Source organism: Akebia trifoliata, chromosome 1 (assembly GCF_017979445.1).
Source record: "Akebia trifoliata isolate Shusen 1 chromosome 1, ASM1797944v1, whole genome shotgun sequence".
Taxonomy (NCBI): Eukaryota; Viridiplantae; Streptophyta; class Magnoliopsida; order Ranunculales; family Lardizabalaceae; genus Akebia; species Akebia trifoliata.
The window spans coordinates 28400360-28407121 of NC_141375.1; the positions used below are offsets into that span (position 1 = coordinate 28400360).

Genomic DNA, 6762 nt, shown 5'->3' on the forward strand with positions numbered 1-6762 from the left:
TTTTTTGTACGTGTATAACTGTATATATAGATACAAACAAAAGAGAGGATTTGGATTGGGAGATGCGTCACAAAATCATAGGAGGGATTGCTCGAGGGCTAATCGGTTGTAAAGCTTGCTATAGAGATGCAGAGATAGAGATTTGAACTAAGACTTTGGGCAAGTCGAATTCGTTCCACAAGGACAGTTTGGATTCAAAATCTCATTCGGATAAAAAGGCCAAAACAGAATTGTTGTCTAAATTTACGCACGCAAGTATACGTATCGAAACAAGTAATAAAGTGATAAGAAAAGTATCGTTCCCACGGAGACTAAATATCAATCTATTATTAATTACCAATTTATTTCAATCTAATTTTATCCAAACAAAAGTAAAAATAGAATTTAAGACTAAACGAGAAAACTAATGGAGGAAATAAACTTGCAGATTTAAAATCAATGAGTGATAAAATCTAGGTTTATAATTTCCCCCAAACAATCCACTTGATTTAATTCTCCTTCCCTCTATGATAAATTAATTCACTATGGTTGTCATCCAAGAACACTAAATTCTCTACAAGCCTTTTTCGATGGTCATGTAAAAATAACCCTTCTAGACTAATTCCCTATATGCCTATAAGAAAAATCAAGAAGATTCATTAAGAATAAGTTCTCATAAGGAATGCACATGCAACCTGAGTATATTCCTATCTCAAATTAGCATATGTTAATCTATCTAGGTCATGAACACAAAATAACTCTGTCGATATTATTAAGGTTCACCAAATCAATTCAATCAATGATCAGTTAATCAAATCGCATTAAACATTGGATAGAATAAACAATCACATGTGGGATCATAGAAGAAAGAAAGAAAACTAATCAAATATCATGAATGGGTTCCATTATAACCCTAGAATAAAAATTAGTTCTTCATTGAAAAGAAAACAAAATCACAAAAGTATTTAGCCATTCTTAGAGATTACAAATATTAAGAGAAGAGATAAAGTTTAGAAAGATAAAACTCAAAAGTCGAATCTCCAGCTTTCGTCCTCCTTCTCGATCTTGTGCCTCCAAGAGAAATCCCAAAACTTCCGTGCTCAAATAAGGGTTAAACTTTCCTATTTATAGATATGGAGTCATTAGGGTTTAAGAGTCCCAAAATCCGTCTCTAATTCGGTCACCACAAATTAACGTGTAAAGCTAAAAACGTAAGCAGGCCATGGCCTCCCAATATATCATGTCGCGGCTTGTATTTCTATATTTCTGTTATGCCATTCTTGAATTCCCGCCGCGACCTCGTTTTCTATCAAGCTGCGGCTTGAAGACTTTTTAGCTTGTATGCTTAGCTTCCTTCTTCCGAGAGTGAACCAATTTGGAGTCAGAATTTCTCCTAAACGTATGCACCTATCCTAATGTTCCATATTGTTCCTAATCTGTAAAATAAGCATAAAAATCAAATAAAAACATATAAACACATAAAAAGTATAAAACTAACTAAACTTAAATAAAAACAACTAAAAGACTCTAAAATTAACAAAATATTATATTTAAAAGTGGTTAAGTCGTAGGTATAAAACCTACTCATCAAATACCCCCAAACTTAACATTTTGCTAGTCCTCGAGCAAAACAAAAACAAAGAAAAATCTAAATACGGGAAAGAAATCTAAAATAAAGAAAACACAAGTGATGATACTAGCTTGATTCTCCACACTTGCCTCAAAGATTATGCAAATTTCACAATTCAAAAGAAAACTTTAGAAATTTAAACAGTCTAGATTTTCAACCCAAATGTCATTCAACCTCACCTTGAACCATCCACATATGTGCAAACAACCCCTTTTCACTTAATCAATTTTCAACTCAAATCAGTTTATGCAATCAAGAGTAAACATAGATGATCTCTAGATATTGAAATTGATGAACTCCATAGGCTTACTTTTCATGCTATTCTCCACTAATGTAGGTTGTCACTCAATCAAGAATCAATAGGACTTTTATTCAGCTTGTAATGTGTGGCTAGGTTAAAGGTAGGATAAAAGAAAATTTTGTGGCTAGATCACCCCTTAAACACCTCAATCTCTTAGGATTCTCACAGAGCGCAAACTTACATTTCAACATCAATTCACTCCGCATTCTCAATCTTGTTTCACTTCATTCCCTTGACAACCTTTTATTCATCATTTTTTTTTTTAACTTTTTTTTTTATAGCCCACTGCACCCCCAAACTTATCTGATTCAATGCATTCTTTTACAAGAAGGGATGTAGGAATAAGAAAATTTTTTTTTCCAACATAAGTATTTTCGAACCCTCAACTAAATATTCTTGAAACTTTGCCTTCCACATTCCATGAACTTCACCTTCAACCCTTATTTGCATGGCTCAAAACTATCCAGTAGTAATCAATATGCCTAAGAGATAATGGGTCAAATCTTGGAAAAATTAGACAAAAAGGCTTGGTTAGAGTTGTGGGTGCCAAAGAAAATTAGAAACAAGGCTCAATGGGGAAGACTAGTGATAAAATCAACATAGGTAAGCTTAAAAGGCTCAATCGATCCAAGAATGGCCTAAATCATGTCCCTAATCAAGTGCAACCTAGGATTTCGCCTCGAGTAACAATCAAATAAGTTCTAGAGTTCACTGAGATCATGGATTACTTTCAAAAGCATAAACATTCTCCAAGTGTATCAAACAACCAAGTGCATCAAGATTATAAACTCAATGTAAAAGAGTTCAAAATAAGGATGAATTTCATCAGAGTTAAGCACACAGACAAGTTAAACCTCTATCATTTTCTAAGAATCATGTATGTACTAAATCAAAATCATTATCATTGGCTGCAGATTATCAAGCAAAAGTCATCACAAAATAAATATATATATATATATTAGAATAGAAATTAAAACTAACTTAAACATGCCAAACCTAAACTTAAACATGCCAAACCTAAACTTAAACACATGAAAGCAAACACAAAAATCAAAGAAAAATTTTCAGAAAAATACTACTCACACCCCCAAACTTAGTTATTGCATTGTCCCCAATGTAATCAATTAGAATCAAAGGTAGGTGAAAGAACTTCCCTGAAATATTTATTGGCGGTCAGGAGTCATCAGCATCATCCGTGCCATCTTCATTGTTATTATCATGCAGTCCTGGTGGTAGTGATGAAATGGTGAAGCTTGTGTTCAATTACTTTTCACAACCGGTGGTCAAAAATCAAGACTCCACAAGAAGTAATCGTAACCCAATCACCCACAGTCGAAGTGACAAGTATAGCAACTACACTCAATTATATCCAGCATGCACCATGTATATCAACCAACCCCCAAACTTTTCAGCAACTTAACCTTCTCAACCTCTCTCATTGTCATTGAATTTTTTTCACAAACACCTGGCGTGCACAAAAATTTAATGATCTCCCCAAAATTTAGTAATACCAGCTACTGTCACAAAGGACCGTACATATTGCAGCATATAGTACTCCACCAATCAAACAATCCACACACCCATTCCAACATCAATCACTCCACCAATCATTCAACATCAATCACCAATCACCAATTAAATCCATCAAACACTCTCAAACAACCACAAGTGTAAGTAAAACTCAAATTTTTCAATCCAAATAATCAAATATTTATTCACAATACGCAACATAGGTTAATTGAATGTAAGACTTACAGACAAAACCTGATGGTGCCCCACTTGATTTGGTCAAATTGGCAAAGAGAGTAGTTGGAATATCTATTGAAATTTGGTGAAATCGTGCTCACGGATTTGATCTCTCTTTTGACACCCTTGGATATTGAGAGGGAGATATAAAAATAATGCTGGAGAAGAGGAAGAGAGATGAAGAGTTTTCTATCGTTGAGGCACGAAGAGACTGTTGGTTGTGAAATTGGGTAACAATAGAAATAGTAGGGCAAATATACCCCTTTTCTATGTGGGTACGAGTTAGGGCCGAGGCCTGTTAGAATATCATGCCGTGGCCCGCCATTTTATGTTGCTGATCAGTTCTGTCACGGACTAATGCCTTGGCCTGAGAAGAGTTAAGCCATGGCATCCTTTTTAACATTTCTGATCAGTTCTGCTATGGACTAATGCCTTGGCCTGAAAAGAGTTAAGCCATGGCATCTTCAAACTGTCAGAACATGACCTGTTGTTTTCGTTAGATGCCACGGCTGTAAATGAATAGATGCCACGGCCTCTTCAATTTGTAATTCCATAGCCTTGCATCATGTTGCCAATGCCCTTGAATTTCTCAGAGACTCCCAACATGTTTCAACACAACATAATTAAATAAAATTAAGAAGAATTCTAAATATTTTAATAAAAGCAAACTAAATAATTTTTTTTTTTTTGAAATAAAAATGGTAGAAATTAATAAAAGATCAAAGAACATGGGTGAAGAAGATGAAGATGTTGATCGATCCGAAATTCTTCTTTTATAGCTCTCCCAACAATTACACAAACAATGAATGGTTCCTCTTGATGTTCTCACTACACTCAAGATCTCACCCAAAGGAAAATTACAGAGAATAAAAGAAGATTAAAAAGAGGAAAAAAAATCAAAAATTAGAGAAGAAGATAGCCAAGAGAAAACCCCTTCTCTAAAATCAACCCTCCAATTTATAACATTCGTATTCGGGTAATCGGGTTAACTTTTCGGATGATTCGCTTCGAACTACCCATTCAGTTACAACCACCGAAGCAATTGGAAGCTTCTGTGCAAATCTCGAGGAAAAATTCCTCGAGATGACCGCGGCGCGGTCTTGGCTAACCGCGGGGCGGTGACGTGGCGGCCAAATCCTTCGAGATTTTTCTGGATGCTTCATTTCGGCTCGTGTATTGTAACCGTAATTGTTTCGCGATTTGATAACTTCCACGTGCGCTACAATTAACAATAATATATCATTAGCTTTATTAATTTTGATAAATAAAATAATTTTGAAATTATTTAAAGGAACTAACATTTATGCAATGGTAATCTTAGTGTAATTACGGTCCCAAAATCGAATAATTGGGACCTTATCAAGGGCTTCTTGATCTTCATGAAGATTCTCGACTTAGGATTATTCATCAGGATCTCAAAACTAACAACATTTTGTTAAATGGGGAGATGATCCCCAAAATTTCAGATTTTGGCATGGCAAAGCTTTTTGATGTTGATCAAACAAAAGGCAGTACAGGTAGGATTTCTGGGACATTGTAAGTATCACATGAATTCTTTAGAAATATTTTTAGTAGTTCAGATCAAATTAAAGAATAGAATCATATATATTATTTGAACAAAATCATAAATTAATTAGAGTTACTTGTACACGTGCCTTGTCATTGATAGAATCTTAATATTTGATTAGTGGTATGAATGCAGTGGATACATGGCCCCTGAGTATTGTTTGCATGGAATAATCTCAGTCAAATCAGATGTGTATAGCTTCGGGGTTTTGGTTTTGGAAATTGTAAGTGGTCAAAAGATTAACAATTTCAAACGATTGGGTTCTTCCGGATACCTTCTTAGCCATGTAAGTATGAATCTCCAAACGAAATATTCTATCCTTTTAAATGGGTAAGCTGGATTACAACCAAGGATGAATTACTATACATTCATCAAAATTGTGAAATTCCAATATCAGTAATTTATTATTTTAACAGTTCACTGTTTAGTAAAACTAAAGCAGAGGGCGATGAATTGCTAAATTATGCCATGAAATGGTCTTATTGACAGAGAAAACACACATTCCAAACTATTTAGAAAGTCGGTAAAATAAAAAATGATTTGATAATGGGTATATAAATTCTACTAACATAGGACCTCAAAGCCACTTTCTTACAAACAAGGTATTCTTTGATTATTGGATTTATTATTTTCAATAATAAATAAAAAAGATTTATTAATTATATATATTGAAAATAAAAGGAAATCCAAACCATTCCAACTGATCTGATAACTATTATTATTAAATTAATCAAAAGCCCAAAGCTTTAGCCTTGTAACAATGGCAAGCCGAAGCCGAACAGACCCTTTAGCTTCAAATGTATACTAATGTATATCATTGCAGGCATGGAACTATTGGAGAGAAGGTACAGCTTTAGAGTTGATGGATCCAACTTTGAAACGTAGTTTTTCTACAAATGAAGTGATGAAATGCATCCACATTGGACTATTATGTGTTCAGGAAAACAAAGACGATAGACCAACAACCATTCCATTACTCTCGCATCACCTTCACCACCAGCATCTTTCTCAGAGAGTGGAAAGGGTTCAAGTGTACACAAAAAAGATTGGGGGTCGGATCAGTCTACAAGCGGCTCAATACAATATTCTGCAAATGCAGATTCCCTTGCACGATTAAGTCTAAATGAATCCTATTCATCCATTGTCTTTTATAGTTCCCTCAAATTGTATGATTATATTAGCTGAGGATGCCAGAAATATGAAAACGAATTAAGTTGAAATAAAAGTTGTGTGGTGGAGATGTTATACTTTTTGGCGTCTTTAAGGTTATTTTTGCTAGAAATATGAAATGGACTTAATTTGTTTCTTTGATCCATGACAGTTTGGGATTTAGAAACAAAGTTGTTCCTGTCCTTGATGAGTGGACATGATGAACACATTTGAGTCGGTTCGTACCAAGCTAGATAGATTGACATATGGCTTTAGACATAATTGAATGAAAAAGTGGATTTTATCAACTGACCACAAAGGCTTCAAGATTGATGACGACGATGAGTCATGATGTAAAGGAATGAAGGTAGAATAATACCCCAACAAGAA

At 34.4% G+C, this 6762-nt stretch overlaps 1 pseudogene; it reads left to right on the forward strand.

Moving 5' to 3' along the window:
- Nucleotides 1-5130: 5130 nt before the first annotated feature.
- On the forward strand, nucleotides 5131-6340 carry LOC147411470 (cysteine-rich receptor-like protein kinase 34 pseudogene; annotated as a pseudogene).
- The last annotated feature ends 422 nt before the right edge of the window (nucleotides 6341-6762 follow it).